We start from the raw sequence: 18,209 nt of genomic DNA, 5'->3' as shown, positions 1-18,209 counted from the left end.
CTTGATAAAGAAATTAAGGAATGATGTGTGGTTAGATTAAGGTGCCAGTGATTTACTAGTCTAATTTGAAACTATGGAAACCAATGATTTTTTTTCTGCCTTCGAGACTAATGTAGCGTTAACATGTTCAGATAGTTCTACTACTCTGCAGCGCATCCTCTCGTATGGAAGCGACTATCCACTCCGATAGTAGTCTTGTATTCAGACATGATTCGTTCCAGGGTACCCATCCATAGCGGCAACGGAAGCATTGTAGAACTGATCACTTGATAAGGAGAAGCATCTCGGCCTTGCTATACGTAGAGTGTAAATTGATCGATGTTTCGTTTTCCTCTTACTGGTTACTTCTGCACATGTGGACCTTGAGGGAGGTTGTTGAGTGCTGTGCAATTATCAGTACTTGGGCAGCCGTAACATTAATCTGGCCCAAGTAAAGAGAAGTAAAGTCTCCTCTCAACGAACAAAGGCCAAAATCTATAAGTCCCTGATTTCCGTCCTGCGCTGGATAGGTCATGTCGTCCGATTGGACTAAAACACTCCAGACTCTCAAAGCTCTCGACGCAGTACACGCCGGGGAAGCAGAGGACCCGGCCTGGCTACATTTGGAATCTTAAATTGGGAAAAGCGAAAAGGATGAACGACAGCTGCGCTGTTATAAACTCGGCTATAACCGCGCAAGCAGTATCTATGCCAATAAAGAAGAAGAAGAAAGGAGGAGTTCTAAGAGGACAATGTAGAAACATCTCAATACTTTCTTCTTGATTATCACTACTCTGCGATATAGAGATTAAAACAACATGCATTCCACACCTTTACACATCCTGATGCTTTGGCGAAACCTGAAATTAAACGCCAACCAGATTTGTATTGGATTCAGGGCGCTTTGTTGACACTTATGATCTACCATAATTACAGGAGTTATTTTTCTAGCTTCGCAAAAGACTGTAAATAGCAGTCGAAGTGGGATCCTCACCATCTAAGCGACCTCGCATTGAACCAAACCGAACTAAACCTCTGAAAATTCTTATAACAGAACTCACCCTCTAGACTTAAAAAATCAGCTAAACAAAAAATACAAGATAATAAGTAAATATAATAAGTATTTGTAAGTCTGATGACTCTTCTTTGCTACTAGCATAACTGTCTTTTCTCTAGAGCGTTTGTTACTTTGCTCATCCCCAATGCTTGACAATCCGTCTCGTAAATCTGAATAACGCAGTAATTTAATATTAATTTGGTTTAGAAATGACGGGAGATCCAAGCAAAGACAGATTACGCAAGGGTCGTGTGTCATGTTATTTTTCTTCAGTATTGTTTGGCATTTCATCATGGAAAGACCTACATTCAACCTTTTAACTAAAATTCACGTTCTGTAAAGAATGTGTTTTGCGCGCTTCGCACTATGGGCTCATGTTCCAAGAAGATCCGACGTTTTCAATCCAAATTTGGTCAGCGATGAGACCCATTTCTAGCTCAATGGGTATGTAAACCAGCAACATTGCTGCATTTGGGACAAAGAGGAACCTGAACACATTCAAGAGCTGCTATTTCATCTATAAAAAACAACGGTTTGGTGTGGTTTGTGGGCTGGTGGAATCATCGGTCCATATTTCTTCAAAAAGATGCCGGTGAGAACATAACCGTCAATGGCGATCGTTATAGCGCAATTATAACCGAGTATTTGATGCTTGAAATTGAAGCTCACGATCGCGGCGACATTTGGTTTCAACAGGACGGCGCCACTTTCCTTACATCGCATTAATCAATGGATTTCTTGAGAGCACACTTCGCTGAGCAATTAATGCCCCGTTTTGAACCACCGATTGGCCACCAAGATTGTGTGATATCATACCGTTAGACTTTTTCCTAAATGCCAGAATGTTCTTTCGGGTGATAATAAACATTTCCCATTAAATTTGAAGTTTTTGTGTTCTTTTATTAGGGAACCTCGAATGGAACACCATTTAAACGAATTTTGTGCTTTTGTTTGATTAACGATGTCTTCAGATATTTAAAAATGTACTAGACAGTTCCAAACAAATTAGGGTCAAACCGATATCTGTTAGAGCAAAGTGTTTTTTAAATTTCTTTTTAAATTTTTATCTTCGTTATTCAAAGTGTATCACAACTGTTACTAAAACCAAGTCCCGTGACATTAGCATCGCATCATTCACCATAGATTTATATCAGTCAAATATTTATTTGTTTTTTTTTTCTATTTTTGCCGAAATTCACTTTTCCATATTCGCGCTGCTCAAGACTAAACTTTTAAATAAATCTATTATCTAAATGCTAGCAGTGGAATTGTTTTACTTTCCGCCACGAGCGCTGAGTAATACGAAGCAATTCAATTAAAACGCGCTCGCTTAAATCTTTAATCTTAGCCTCGTAAAAGTGTCAAACTGGAATTCTTATCAGAAGCGCAATGTGGACCAAATTACGAAAGAAACCAAAACAAGAACTTATACACAGCGAGCGCCAGTGGACAATCGCAGCGTCAGTATGGTATGCAGGAGTTTAGATGGTGAAAAGAACAAGCCAACAAGCAAGGAAATTGAAAGCATGCAGCGCATCATAATCCTTCAACGCAATGGGGGTACAAAAGATGGCTACATACAAACAGCTGTAATACTAGACTTTCATATGTATACACTTGCATCCAGCAACATATATCAGAAGGAGTCAAGTGAAAGTGGTGAGTTCTCTAGAGCAGCGTATACCTCTGGAAGCAGTGATACTCGTGGCGGCGACACGCAAAAGGAAAGCGAATATTGGTGCGTTGATTTACCGTTGTCGCGCACACTCTTGCCCCGCTGCAGCACAGCTCGTTGCTACTTCAATATTCTACCCACTATGGACCAGAAATAGCATTTGCGTCGAAGTGTCGTTTAACGAAAAGCTAAACGAATGCTGACAAAGCGCAAACCCAGCGGTAACAACAAGCAAGGCGCAGAGTCACCCACACCCTCATACAGTTGGGTGACTTGTGTAAACACTTCCGGTGGCGTTTGCCACAAACCAAGGCGACAAACAAGCCCCGACAGATAAGGGAAATAGCGGATTCATTGCAGTGTGAAAACTTTTGCCAAACAATGACTCAAACTATTACAACAACTAGAGCAGCAAGACAACTACTTGTAAGTTTGGGCGCGCAAGTCCTTTCGAACTCACAGTTGCGAGCGGTCGTGTGGGCGTGTGAGTCTACGCGTGGACCATTACATTTAGCCAGCAGCCAGATTAAATTGCTTGCGCTTGCCATTCAATGCAGACGCTGGCTGGCGCTCCTTAACTGACTTTCTGGTATGCATTTGGGCATGGCACCGTGGCAGCGTGACAGCGTTCCTGCCATTCGCTGGCTCATCATCCTTTTGTTATCCCCGTGTCGCGACGAGTGCGCGTGCATTGCTTTCGCACACGTTTCAGCAATTCTTCGCACTCCACTGCGGACTTTTTGGACGGTTGGGCGCTGCGGCAGCTGCTATCATTCTATTATTGAACAAACTCAAGTAGTTTGCTTTTCTCACAATTCTCGTTCTTGCGAAAGTTTCTTCGTTGAGCTGCGTTTTGACACGATAGTCGATAGTGGACGTCAGTGTATTCGTCAAAACAAAATATTTAACGGAATTCTGCAAAACAAAGATTGGCGCCAAGGTCATTACTAAAATATGTATTTAATTTATGTATGCAATGACGAATATTTTTGGGAGCAGCGGAATTGGCATTTCTTCAAAATTGGGCAGCGAAGTTGAGCTAACAAAATTATTTATATGCATGGCGGCGAGGTTTCCCTGAGCGGTCGTCTAAGACTGCGGTCAAGGCAATGTCTTTAATAATAAATAGATGAAAATATTTCGGTGTTAAATTATAGCTCTCAATATACCAATCTAACTAAGTATTTATTTATATTGTCAGTATGTGCAAAAATAGTCATGTGTGTAATTGATTTTTGAGTTTTATGAAATATTAATATATATATAGTGTCCAGTCTTAGATTTATATGTATGTATTAAACTATCGATTAGTTATCCTGAATTTACAATGGATATAACGTATATAGATCTTCCGCAAAAATTTGCAGATTCTCAGTTCTTTAGAGGTAACGATAGGTACAGCTAGCAACGAGTTTTAAAGAAAGGATATTCTATTATCATGAGATGAGCTGAAAGTAGATCGAATTTGATATATCTTTGAAGATACTCAGAAAGCTTACGGCTTTGAAAATATCTTTGAGGCAAATCCAGAGAACTTTTGAAATTATTCATAATAGGTTTTGCAGCAATAAACTAAAACACTGCAAGTTTATAAAGGTTGGACTAACAGAAGGTTTCAAGACCGGAACGTACTCTTGTAGAACATCCAAATGTGATCTAGTGACGATGATGCCCAGAGGATACTGAAGTAATGGAGGGAACACTTTTCAATCCTATCAATAATTTCATAGGAAAATCAAACGAAATCCATGCGTCCAGCTTTGCACGCCAACCTTAATAAATTTTCATATGTGATTTACAGTTATTTTACGTAAAAAGGACAACTAGTTAGTTTACTTTCAATTTAACGGTAGTATTCTTATAAGTATTTCATTTTGGACAAATGATGAAAATTCGGAAATCGTATCGGTTTTTGATGTTTAACTAAAACCAAAAAGCCAGCGAAATCGCAAAAATAAACGATGTTTATAAAACAACAGTCATATCAGCTAAGAAAAGGAATAATTCCGCGTTCTCGGATACCTCTGGTTGTTTACCAAGGTTATTGCATAACAACGATGCTCGTCTTATGTAATGGTTGATTTGTAAAAGTTTTAAATTTTCACCTAAGGAAACAACTCAAAACATTAACTAGTAAGCATGCAAGTGGACAGCCAGAAGAACTGGCAACACTCATACCTGTTTCAAATAGTATCGATACCAAATATATAGATTTTAAAATTTTTAATTTATTATTCAAAATCTTCTTCCGCCGTCCCCCTCAAAGTAATCGCCTTTTGTCCCAATACACTTGTTCTATCGTTTTTCTCAAACCGGTTTCCCCGGAACTGTCGTTTGACCGCTCCGTAAACCTAAAGTCAACTAGTTACGGATACACGCTGGAGGAACTGCCGAAGATTTCACCTCCAAAAGTTAAGAGTTATACATTAAGTATTTTTAGCGAATTTTAGATTTATTGAATTGAATTATAAACATGCTAATTTAATTTTTTGATAGTGAGATGATTTGATGGATGTGATCATGACGATTAGCCACGAAATATATTATGGTATACAAAAAATCTCGAGAAGGAAAGGTCAAGAATAATCGAACGATGACCTAGATATATTCTTAAAGTTGCTGTTCTTCCAAGGAGCACACTCAGTGTTACATATTTTAAAAATCGATTGTTAGATTTTGATAGATTATTTCTTTATAAACAAACTAAAATTCAAAAGCGTTACCGTAAATAGTTTTTGATTTACAGTCTTTTAAAATCAGTTGAATCAGCAAACTTTAACATGGTTTTGTTTTCAAATTTACATTTTTTTTCTTCAAATTGACGGCGGTGATTACTCCCAGACAAATTAATTGATCATACTCAAATATTTTCTGAATGTTCTGGGCATATTATTCATACAATGACCCATCCTTTTTTGATATGATCACAAATCGATTTTTGGCCAAAAATGAGTAGAGTTTAAGTAAGTTAGTTTAAAACACCGTTATTTCGATATTTTTTGATTTTTTTACGATTGTAGGTCTTTGTAAGGACAACATACATACATATTTATACTAGTGAGACTTCAACACTCTCTCAACAATTTTTGTTTTGGTTTTAGTTTTCATCCACCAAGTAGGTCGGAATCATTGCAGCAGTGGAGAAATTTTTGGCGCCGTCGGAGATTGTATGTAACTCGAACTCGCCGTTTTTATACTCTCGCAACAAAGTTACTAAGGATAGTATTATAATTTTGTTCACATAACGGTTGTTTGTAAGTTCTAAAACTAAAAGAGTGAGATATAGGGTTATGTATACCAAAGTGATCAGGGTGACGAGTAGAGTTGAAATCCGGATGTCTGTCTGTCCGTCCGTCCGTCCGTGCAAGCTGTAACTTGAGTAAAAATTGAGATATTATGATGAAACTTGGTACACGTATTTCTTGGCTCCATAAGAAGGTTAAGTTCGAAGATGGGTAAAATCCGCCCACTGCCACGCCCACAAAATGGCGGAAACCGAAAACGTATAAAGTGTCATAACTAAGCCATAAATAAAGATATTAAAGTGAAATTTGGCACAAAGGAGAGCATTAGGGAGGGGCATATTTGGACTTAATTTTTTTGGGAAAAGTGGGCGTGGCCCGCCCCCTACTAAGTTTTTTGTACATATCTCGGAAACTACTATAGCTATGTCAACCAAACTCTATAGAGTCGTTTCCTTCAGGCATTTCCATATACAGTTCAAAAATGGAAGAAATCGGACAATAACCACGCCCACCTTACATACAAAAGTTATGTTGAAAATCACTGAAAGTGCGTTAACCGACTAACCAAAAACGTCAGAAACACTACATTTTACAGAAACAAGTAAGGAAGGGCTAAGTTCGGGTGTCACCGAACATTTTATACTCTCGCATGATAAAGTGATAATCGAGATTTTATTATACGTCATTTATATATTTTTTTATTTTGCTGTAAAATTAATTAGCATTAAATTCTGAGAGATTTACCGATATTTTCGGTGAAAAATTAGGTTAGGTTAGGTTAGGTTAGGCACTGTGTTCTTCGTGTTCGATATCAGGGACCTTGAAAAGCTATAGTCCGATCACGACAATTTTTCCACAAGGGATACCTCTGCTCAAATGCAGTATTTGTATAAAGTTTTATTCCGCTATCATCATTGGTTCCTAATGTATATATTATACAGAGAAGGCATCAGATGGAATTCAAAATAGCGTTATATGGGAAGAAGGCGTGGTTGTGAAGCGATTTCGCCCATATTTCGTACATGTCATCAAGGTGTTAAGAAAATATTTTATACCGAATTTCATTGAAATCGGTCGAGTAGTTCTTGAGATATGGTTTTTGGTCCATAAGTGGGCGACGCCATGCCCATTTTCAATTTTTAAAAAAAGCCTGGGTGCAGCTTCCTTCTGCCATTTCTTCCGTAAAATGTTGAGTTTCTGTCGTTTTTTGTTAGTCGCTTAACGCACTTTTAGTGATTTTCAACAGAACCTTTGTATGGGAGGTGGGCGTGGATTTTATCCGATTTCTTCCATTTTTGAACTGTATATGGAAATGCCTGAAGGAAACGACTCTACAGAGTTTGCTTGACATAGCTATAGTAGTTTCCGAGATATGTACAAAAAACTTAGAAGGGGGCGGGGTCACGCCCACCAAAAAAATTACGTCCAAATATGCCCCTCCCTAATGCGATCCTTTGTGTCAAATTTCACTTTAATATCTTTATTTATGGCTTAGTTATGACACTTTATAGGTTTTCGGTTTCCGCCATTTTGTGGGCGTGGTAGTGGGCCGATTTTGCCCATCTTCGAACTTGACCTTCTTATGGAGCCAAGAAATACGTGTACCAAGTTTCATCATGATATCTCAATTTTTACTCAAGTTACAGCTTGCACGGACGGACGGACGGACAAACATCCGGATTTCAAGTCTACTTGTCACCCTGATCACTTTGGTATATATAACCCTATATCTGACTCTTAGTTTTAGGACTTACAAACAACCGTTATGTGAACAAAACTATAATACTCTCTTTAGCAACTTTGTTGCGAGAGTATAAAAATGGCAGATGGATGCTGCACCCAGGCTTTTTTTAAAAATTGAAAATGGGCGTGGCGTCGCCCACTTATGGACCAAAAACCATATCTCAAGAACTACTCGACAGATTTCAATGAAATTCGGTATAAAATATTTTCTTAACACCTTGATGACATGTACGAAATATGGGCGAAATCGCTTCACAACCACGCCTTCTTCCAATATAACGCTATTTTGAATTCCATCTGATGCCTTCTCCGTATAATATATACATTAGGAACCAATGACGATAGCGGAATAAAACTTTACACAAATACGGTATTTGAGCTGAGGTGTCCCTTGTGGAAAAATTGTCGTGATCGGACTATAACTTTTCAAGGTCCCTGATATCGAACACGGAGAACTCAGTGCCTAACCTAACCTAACCAAATTTTTCACCGAAAATATCGGTAAATCTCTCAGAATTTAATTCTAATTAATTTTACAGCAAAATAAAAAAATATATAAATGACGGCTAATGGAATCTCGATTATCACTTTATCATGCGAGAGTACAAAATGTTCGGTGACACCCGAACTTAGCTCTTCCTTACTTGTTTAAACTGTAGCACTAAGCCCTTTAAGCTTTTAATTTATAAAGCTTATAACCGTTATCAAATGTTCTCGAGATTTTTTAGGAATTTGGGAGGGTGTCCTAATATTTGTTTTCCACGGTTGTAAGAGTGAAGATGTGGGAGGTACTCAATAGCGTACTCGTGAGTTTTGTAGATGAATCAAAGCAAACGTAAGCAAAAAGAAAAAACAAAGTTTCCTTTAAGAAGCTTATAAGAAAAAAAACCTGCAAGAAGAGGCACAATGCACAGTGGCACCGCTCCATACATTTCTTGGAAAAAAATAGAAGGAATGGTCGTACAACAATGAAACTTTGCAGAAACACTTCTCTGGACTAAATTAAGAAATTTTGAAAAAATCTTGGAAAACCGCCCACTGCCACACCCACCTCCCATATAACTGCAATTGTCAAATTTTTTATTTTTGGACCTAGGGACTTGAAATTCGGGACACTTCTTAATTGAGTTCTCCTGATGAAAAAAATTAAACTTAAACGCAAAGTGACGTTATTTATACCTTTACCTTGATAAAAATCCAATATAATATGCAATGTTTTAATTGAATATGTAACAGGCTAAAAATTGTGTTAGTTTTTATTTGTAATATTATGCAAGCACCATATCTTTAACATCTAGATCTAGTTCTAAAGAAATTTTGTTCGAATGACGCCTTAAGCTACTTATGTAAGGATCCGAAGTTATAAGAAGTCTGTTGAAGTCTTTTACAATAATGTTTTCTGGATAGCATTTTTCTTTTTCAGTCGATAGCTTGTTGTAAGGTGGAAGAATATTATACCCTTCAGATTGCGAAACATTTCTTATGGTATTGTATTGCATCTTTGTTAAATCAGCATCAATTATTAATGCTAATACAATTGAAGAATCAATATAGGCCTGTGGGTTTTTCTCCTTTCCAATCATTTCACTTGCCAGTGTAAGTTGTTGTTGTGGAAATTGTGACGCCAAGACTGCAGCTTTATACCGTTTCGCGCGATCACTACATTCCTCAAAAGCTTTTGTTTTTCTCCCCTCGCTCTACTTCAATTCCCGAGAGCCTGAAAGTATACTACATTTTTTGTCTTATTGACCATTTGTATGAAATATTGGAAGTGACTTTTGAAATTAAAATCGATGTTCCTAAAAGGGACGGTAATTGGCGGTTGTTTTTTTCTTTTTAATTGAAAGTACAGACTCGGAACTTTCATTTTTTTATAGTAAGAGGGCTAAGCAAGGCAAAGCACATAAAGTTTTTTTTCCATCAAAAAATGAAAAGTTGATATTTTTTAGTTTAATTTTTGAAAAATTATAAAAATTATCTTACTTTGCCAATTTCAATAAATTTTTTTTTTACAAGCAAGTAGGTGCTATATTTTCACTAAAAAATAAAAGAAAAGCCATAGCTATAAACTTACACACAAAAAAAAAATTCTTTAATTGGACAATTATTTTAATCTGATTTTATTGAATAACTTTCCGTCGACTTCTGTTAGTTTTTTTAACTATAAAATTTCACTTTTTATAAAAAACCTTGTTGAATTTTTCTTATCCAAATATTTCTTTACAAAACAAAATCATTAAAGTTTTGATATTGGAAAGTGGAAAATCCTATTTTTTCCGCCGAAATGCCACTGTGCAATGTGCCGTTAGCAAGTAGTAACATACAAAATGGATACAATTCTGTTGATTATAACCACGGAACAGCAGCTTAGAACAATGTCATGTTGTTGTACCAATTTGTGTTGTTGTCAACGAACAAAAGAAGAAATGCGATGAAAATGTGAAAATAATACAAAAACATCAACAACATTAACAACAATGACGATAAAACGTTTCTAATTGCAAATTGTTGCGATTAAAATTGTTGCAAGTAGCGTGTAATTGTGTGCTGCACATGCGCCTGCTGTGTTTGTGTGTGTGTGTGTGCACTTCTTAGTTGCACTTACAGCAGTCACAATGTCAACAATATCGGCAGCAAATAGCTAACGCTAATGGTCATATCGACAGTGCTCGTAAAATAGCCGCTGTTGTTGTTGTTGGGCATATTTTTTCAGACTCCTGCTTTGTTGTTGTTGCAGCACCGTAAGTGTTTTTATTGTTTCTGTGTGTTTGTGCAGCGGCGGGGCATGTATCGTCGTCTTTAATATGAGCGCGCACCTTAATGTTCCTTTTAATAGCTTATTAGGCAGTGGCCGAGTGGCAGTGTGGCAACGTGGTGGTGGCGGCTGCGGTGGCATAAAAGTGGCACCAGCTGACAAACCTATAAACAGCAAATAACAGTCACAGCAATAAGATAAACGGTCCACGCGACCATGCGACCACTGTCCACCTTTTCACCGTGAACTCCGTCACGCGGCAACGGACTGGACGCAAATGAAGAAAGCAGTGTGGCATAAGGCACCGAGCGCAGCTTAGGCATTGACCACTCCATGCATCTTTCATTTTTGCCAGTTTTGCCAGCGTGGAGCAAGTTGTTGCATACAATTGACGCTGATTGAAGAGACCACTTCGAATAGTTGCAAGTTGGTCGCTTGGCTTGCCAATTGCTGTCCGTCGTTGTTGTTTGTTGCATGCTGCTGTGTGGCAAAGAACAAACTACACGGTTGTAAAAATAAATCAATTTATAGCCTTCTAAAGTGGCACAAAGCGGCCTGAGGTGGACAGTTAATTACTTGAATGGTTGAGCGGTTGAGCGCCTGAGTGACTGACTCCGGGTTGCCTGGTTGGCCATTTGCCTAGCCTACCTTACTTTGCTGTATCTGCAGCTGTTTGGCAACTGCCGCTGCCACAGCAACGCGTAACACCAGTAAACTTTTTTTTAATAATGTTTCATGATTATCCATTATCGAATAATGGACGGCGCGTTGCGACCGGCAACAGAGGTGACAACAGGAGTAACGCAAGGCGTAAGGCGTACCGACAATGAGCGTGCGACAACAACAGCAGTTAAGCTCTCGGAAATGGGAAAGTGCCAACTAGATATTTAGAGAAATACAGACAAAACTGTATTTTGTTGTGTCCGTTAAATGTTCTGATGCTCCCATTTAGAGGGATGACGAAGTAGTCAATTGTTCTCCTGAGTATTAATTTCTTTGTTGACTTAATGAGTGGACGGTTTATTGGAGCTTCATTTCGCTTTTTCCTCGTTTTCGATAGAAGGTCGCAATTCCTTATGTGACTTCTCAGCCGTCGTTAAGCTTTTTGAGTCCTCTGCCCTCCTCTGCTCAATCCAAACAGCATCTTAGGTCTTACGAGGTATGACAATTAAGTAATGTGACTGATTATTCTACAACTCTGCCATCCCCTTCAAAGTAGTCCCCTTGGGCAGCTATACAGCGATTCCAGCGCGTTTTCCATGCTTCGTAACATTTCTGGAACGCTTCGACTGGGATGTCCGCGAGCACCCTCGTCACGACCGCCTGGATGTCCGTAATCGACTCAAAATGGGTTCTTTGACCGTTTAGGAAACGAAAAAAAGTCACAGGGTGACATGTCGGGCGAATAAAGCGGCTGTTGCAACACCGCGATCCCTTTAGAGGCCAAATACTGGGACACGCTGAGGGCGGTGTGGCACGGCGCGTTGTCGTGATGAAGATCCAGTTACGAGCGACGTCTGGGTGCACCCTGTAGACTCGTTTTCGCAATCTTTCGAGTACTTGGCAATAGTATACTTGATTTACACAAGCGCGGCAATAAAATCAGTCTCATTACTTAATTGTCAAACCTCGTATGAGGGGTGGTACCTTCTTACACATATATTACTTAAATTTTAAACCGCATCTTCCAAGACTTTTGAAGAATAATATTTGATCGATGAGTGAAAGGAAGAGTGTCCTTTTTTCAGCTCCTGTTTACTGAATTTTTTTAACCTTGTTCCTGAAGCCGATCTGTAGTAGCATCCCTGAAAAAGGTGTCTATTGGAGAGGAAGATTGTTCTGCTAAAAATTATTAGATGAATACTATTAAAGACCTTTGGACTTTTCATAATTTTGATATTTGACAAAGTGGTGGATGATTTGAAAAAATTTACAATTCAGAGCGGATTAGTCCAGCCATTTTGGAGAAATTTTCCTCAGCGATTCTGAAAACCCTGTTTCGGGAAATACGCGTCAAAATTTTGAAAGCTGATTTCACTAAGTTTAAAAATTCTTACAAATCGTTCATATCTTCATAACTATTGGAGGATTGGCTGATTTCACTAAGTTTAAAAATTCGTACAAATCGTTCATATCTTCATAACTATTGGAGGATCAACATAAAAGTTTTGGAAAATAGTCTAAACTATATAAGCGGTGCTCCAAGTAGAGGTACATACAATTGGTATGTAAATAAGCAGAATTGTCGCATTTGGGACGGAGAGTAACCTGAAGAGATTTCATCCAGAAAAACAACGGTTTGGTGTAGTTTGTGGGCTGGTGGAATCATCGATCCATATTTCTTCAAAAATGATACCGTTGAGAACGTAACCGTCTATGGCGATCGATGTCGCACCATGATAACCGTCTATTTGATGCCTGATATTGAAGCTTGTGATCTCGGTGGCTTTTAGTTTCAATTTTCCCACAAATCGTATCAACCAATGGATTTATTAAGAGGACACTTCGGCGAACAGAAAATGTCACGTTTTGGACCGATCGATTGGCCAACAAGATTGTGTGATCTCACACCGTTAAACTTTTTCCTGTGGGGATATAAGAAGTAGTTGTAAAACATCACACTTGTCATTCGACAGTTACCTGTCGCTCGAAAATTGAACTCAAGATTTGAAAAAGATAGCCTTCAAAAAATAAATACCAAATAATGTTTTTTCGAATGCTAACAAATATTCTTCATTCAATTTGGAGTTTCTGTGTTTTTTTAAGAAACAGGAAACCTTAAAATGGATCACCGGTTTAGGTTTGAGTAACAATGTGCTGAATTCTATTTTTGTTTGAGTGATCTGATTAATAGGAAATCATGTGATGTAATACGATGGGTTGTGAAGATTTCTTATGAAAGTTCAACACCTAGAAAATAGGGGTATAGTATTATGTAATTAGAAAAATGTAAAACAGTTTGTGAAATAAATAACTAAAAATAATTCAAATGAGCTTGTGTTGATATGATAAGGCATAAGACATAGTTCAAACGGGCAATGTGATGATAGTGGGTTAAGAGAATGACAGCACTTACTGTTGTTGTTGTTGTTGTTGTTGTGTTTAAATCTTAATTCACATATATGAAATAAATTGGTGTAATTACAGGGTAGGCCATTTAAAGTTGACCCATTTGTTTCTAAAAAAAAAGAACAAAAGAAAACAATGTTTTTTGTTCATTTCAAAAATAATTTATTTTGGTCCAAGGGGATTTGTTTCAGCTAATATTTAAAAATTAGATCGCGTAAATGGGCACCTTTAGCTTTGACAGCTAAATGCACTCTTTTTTCGACATTTTCCATGACTTTGGCCAATGTTTCGGATGATATGGCGGCTGTTTCACGTCGAATGTTGGCTTTCAGTTGAGCTAAGGTCTTTGGCTTATTAGCGTATACCTTGGATTTCAAATAACCCCACAAATAAAAGTCTGGTGGCGTCAAATCTGGTGATCTCGGTGGCCAGTCAACATCACCATTTTTCGATATCAATCGCCCGGGGAAAAATGGTGGCAATAAATTGATTGTTGGTCGAGCTGTATGGCATGTAGCCCCGTCCTGTTGAAACCAGAAGTTATCCATGTCATTTTCGCGAATAATGGGTATCACAAAATCCATTATCATGGCTCGATAACGCTCACCATTGACTGTTGTCGTGGCTCCATCATCGTCTTCGAAAAAATACGGTCCGATGATCATATTCGCGCAAACACCGCACCAAACTGTTACTTTTTGGTCGTAAAGAGGCTGTTCTTCAATTAATTGAGGATTTTCGGTGGCATAAAATCGGCAATTTTGCTTGTTTACGCCTCCATTCAACGAGAAATGTGCCTCGTCTGACATGATGAGTTTTCGCCAAAAGTCAAGTTCGTTTTCAGCCATTTCGATGGCCCATTTGCCAAAATTAAGGCGTCGCGGATAATCAGCTGGGTTTAGTTTTTGTGCCATTTGAATTTTATATGGAAACATCTTCAAATCTTTATGAATTATGCGTCGGAGAGTGGTGCGAGAGATGTCTAATTCCTGAGAGCGGCGATAACTCGATGTCGATGGAGTCTCCTCAATACTGGCTCGTACAGCTTCGATATTTTCATCAGAACGTCTTGTGCGTTGTCTGGATGCATGACTGGCATTACTGAGATTACCGGTGTTCACAAATTTTGCGTATAAAGACTTAATTGTGTTCTTAACTGGAGCACTTTTCACTTTATTTTTTTTGCGAAACGCACGTTGAGTTAACACAATTGAAAAGTTATTTTGAATATAAAGCTGAACAATTTCAGCGCGTTCTTTTGGAGTGTACTGTTCCATGGTATAAATTGTCTTCGAATGACGCTTCTAACGCGGTATGACATTAGCCGATTTGTCAGCGCTGTTAAAAGTTACAGCGTTGCCAGATGGGTCAACTTTAAATGGCCTACCCTGTACGTGTAAGTTGTGATAAGTTTTCAGTTGCAATGTGATGTGATTGTCAACTAATGATTATATGACATCACATCTTGCTATAAGATGAGTAAGTTAATGAAAAATTGTATTAAATGTAGTTTAATTTATATATGTATGTACATTTTAATACTTAAATTGGTGATGTGACGTCGTATGGTTTGTATGGTAAAATATAATTTTGATTTCATGTAATAGATTGAGACAAACAAAAAAAAATTAACAAAAATTTCTAATGTAAGAATCAGAATTACAATTTTTTAATCAAAAAATTTTTGTTTAAAAAAAAACAAATTTTTAATGCAAAATTGATTTAAACATTTTTTTTATTTTTTAATCCGGTTTTTGAGATAACAATTTTTTTATCTTTTAATCTCGAAGGTTAGTACCAGGATTGCTAATTTACATTCAAAACAAAATTTAGTTTAAAAATAAATTTTTAATACGAAATTGCAAACATTTTATTTTTAATTTTTCATTCAGGTATTTGGGATTAAGAATAAAAAAAAATATTAATAACATTAGGATTTTTGGTTTTAAAAGCAATTAATACAACAATTATTGAATTTATTATTTTATTGCAATATTTGCAATCCCCAGTGTCCAGGGTTAAGAATAAGTTTGTGTCTCAAGAGTGACTAAAAATTGAAAACATTATATTTACTAAAAAAAAAACTCAAGCGAGTTACTCCTTACAGCCAACTATTAGCTCCATTAGCCATTAATGGCAATAAAATACCAATTCTTTACGCCTTTTCTGTTCTACAACTCCTGAGTGCCACTCATAAATGCTCAAGTCATTCCAATCGATTTCGGCTACCGTCGACAATGTGACAGCAATGAATCGTTGATCTCTCCTGTATGCATGCTTATTTTGTTGTTGTTGCTGCTGTTGTTGCACTTATGCCATTATCGCTGATAACTCGAAATGACTGGCCATAGACGGCTGGGCTTAAGAAGCTTCACCAATTAGCAAAATAAATAATAAAATGCAAAAGATGAATGCAGCCAGCGCGAGCACAGCAACCCGTAAATATCAATAAGCTTAAAAAAGAGACACGCCGGCGTAGTGTTGTTGTGCCCCGCAGCTAAATGCAATTTGTCAGCTGTTGCAGCCACTTCGACTGCTCGCCAAAGCTTTCTAACCGCTGCTTGGAACCTGCACAGCCCAAATATGGCGTCCGGCGACGGGCCTTTGTACGGCGTCAGTTGAGCGCTGCGATGCTGCACTTGCGCGGACAACGCATCCGCAGGCACAAATAACTGACGAAAATTCTAAACCCATAAGCCGGTGCAACACACATGTACGCAGACTCCTTAATGCGTGTATTGGACTCTGCGTAAGCTTGACTTGGCGATTTATGCATGTCTGCACCGCACTCTACAACAACATTACATACAGCCAGTATGACCTGCTGTGTTGGGGCTGAATGACTTGGCATATTTCCTTTTTCTTAATTTTGTGTTCTTTTTCCATTCAACCATTCTTTTTTCTGTTTTTGACATACACCGAAGTGAAAGATTAACCGCAATAGCATTTGCCGCTGCTGCTGTTGTTGTTGCTATTGCGTTATGCGTGCCGTTATGGTTTATGAAAAGCATTTTGAAAGTGCATTTCCATGTTTATTTGCCCATGTGACGGGATTGATGAGAAAAATCCTGCTCGAACTCGGACTGTCGTAAACGATAATTGCCTAAACGATTGCGTTGAGCGGATAATGCCGGGCTGATTGGGAATTTGCGCAAAATAACTGATAGCGGGGTTAATGATTTTCTTAAAAACAAAAAATAATTAAATGTTTGTTTGCTTTGTGTTCAAAGTTTGAGATTTTTAGTTAAAGATTAGGTATGGACTCAGATAAGTGCTAATTATAACTGATTAATGAACAAACAAACAAACCTTTAGAGACAAATATTTCGAGAAATTATTAATTATGTCGCGTAATTGAAAAATATTCACAAAATTTCTTGATACCAACAGGTTTTCGAGAATGTTGTTAATTCTTGACCACACATACATAAATCCGTTATGGTCCTAGTAACGTAGAACCGACTGTCATGTCATGGAATGACAGGGTCGCTGGAGTTGAGTCATAAACTCATTTTAAGAGTTTTGTGTTTATAAAAATGCCAATGCTTATAATTTCCGGATTTAAGAAATGGTGAGTTTAATTTGAAACTTTCTGTAAGTATGCGATGATGAACTGTCAAATGAGCCAACAGTACGGTCACATTTTTAACAGTGGGGTGAAAAAATAAATACTTTTTCCATGATAATAAATAAACATTGGTACAAGCCTTTTTTATGTTCGTAAGAAGTTTGATCTCTATATGCTAATTAGTGTATGTTTGGTGACTGTAGTTTAAGACGCGAAAAGTTTCGCTGGCGATTTTTACCATTTCTTAATTTTGTATTTCCAATGATATCATAGCTACGGGATCGTCGAAAGGGTTGCAGACTCGTGATACTACTACCTTTAGCTATATACAAGAAGGCCGTAGCAGAAAGCAATTTGTGAAGGTTGAAAACCGTGAAGTCAGCAAAAAACTTTCCTAATTTGAGTCGTCTTTTGTTGAAGACGATACCATCAACTCTTGGATCGTGGATTGACACAACTACAAAAACAATGAATACAGCTGAAATATATATATGTATATCAACATAATAAAAATAACCTCGAAACGTGAATTTTGAAATTCCCATTATTTTCTGAACTTCTCCTTCTTCTTTACTGGCGTAGACACCGCTTACGCGATTATAGCCGAGTCAACAACAGCGCGCCAGTTGTTTCTTCTCTTCACTACATGGCGCCAATTGGATATTCCAAGCGAGACCGGGTCCTTCTCCACTTGGTCCTTCCAACGGAGTGGAGGTCTTCCTCTTCCTCTGCTTCCCGCGGCGGGTACTGCGTTGAATACTTTCAGAGATGGAGTGTTTTCATCCATCCGGACAACATGACCTAGCCAGCGTAGCCGCTGTCTTTTAATTCGCTGAACTATGTCAATGTCGTCGTATATCTCGTACAGCTCATCGTTCCATCGAATGCGATATTCGCCGTGGCCAACGCGCAAAGGACCATAAATCTTTCGCAGAACTTTTCTCTCGAAAACTCGCAACGTCATCCGTTGTTGACATCGTCCAAGCCTCTGCACCATATAGCGGGACGGGAGTTATGAGTGACTTATAGAGTTTGGTTTTTGTTTGTCGAGAGAGGACTTTACTTTTCAATTGCCTACTCAGTCCGAAGTAGCACCTGTTGGCAAGAGTTATCCTGCG

At 38.0% G+C, this 18,209-nt stretch overlaps 1 protein-coding gene across 7 annotated transcripts in view; it reads right to left on the bottom strand.

The window, feature by feature from the left end:
- LOC105224493 (sex determination protein fruitless) overlaps positions 1 to 18,209 on the bottom strand; it is a 419,068-nt gene that overhangs the window by 252,632 nt on the left and 148,227 nt on the right. The gene's annotated exons all lie outside the window — the stretch shown is intronic.

Source organism: Bactrocera dorsalis, chromosome 2 (assembly GCF_023373825.1).
Source record: "Bactrocera dorsalis isolate Fly_Bdor chromosome 2, ASM2337382v1, whole genome shotgun sequence".
Lineage (NCBI taxonomy): Eukaryota > Metazoa > Arthropoda > Insecta > Diptera > Tephritidae > Bactrocera > Bactrocera dorsalis.
Note: the sequence above shows the minus strand (reverse complement) of the source record. Positions and strands in the feature narration are given on the sequence as shown.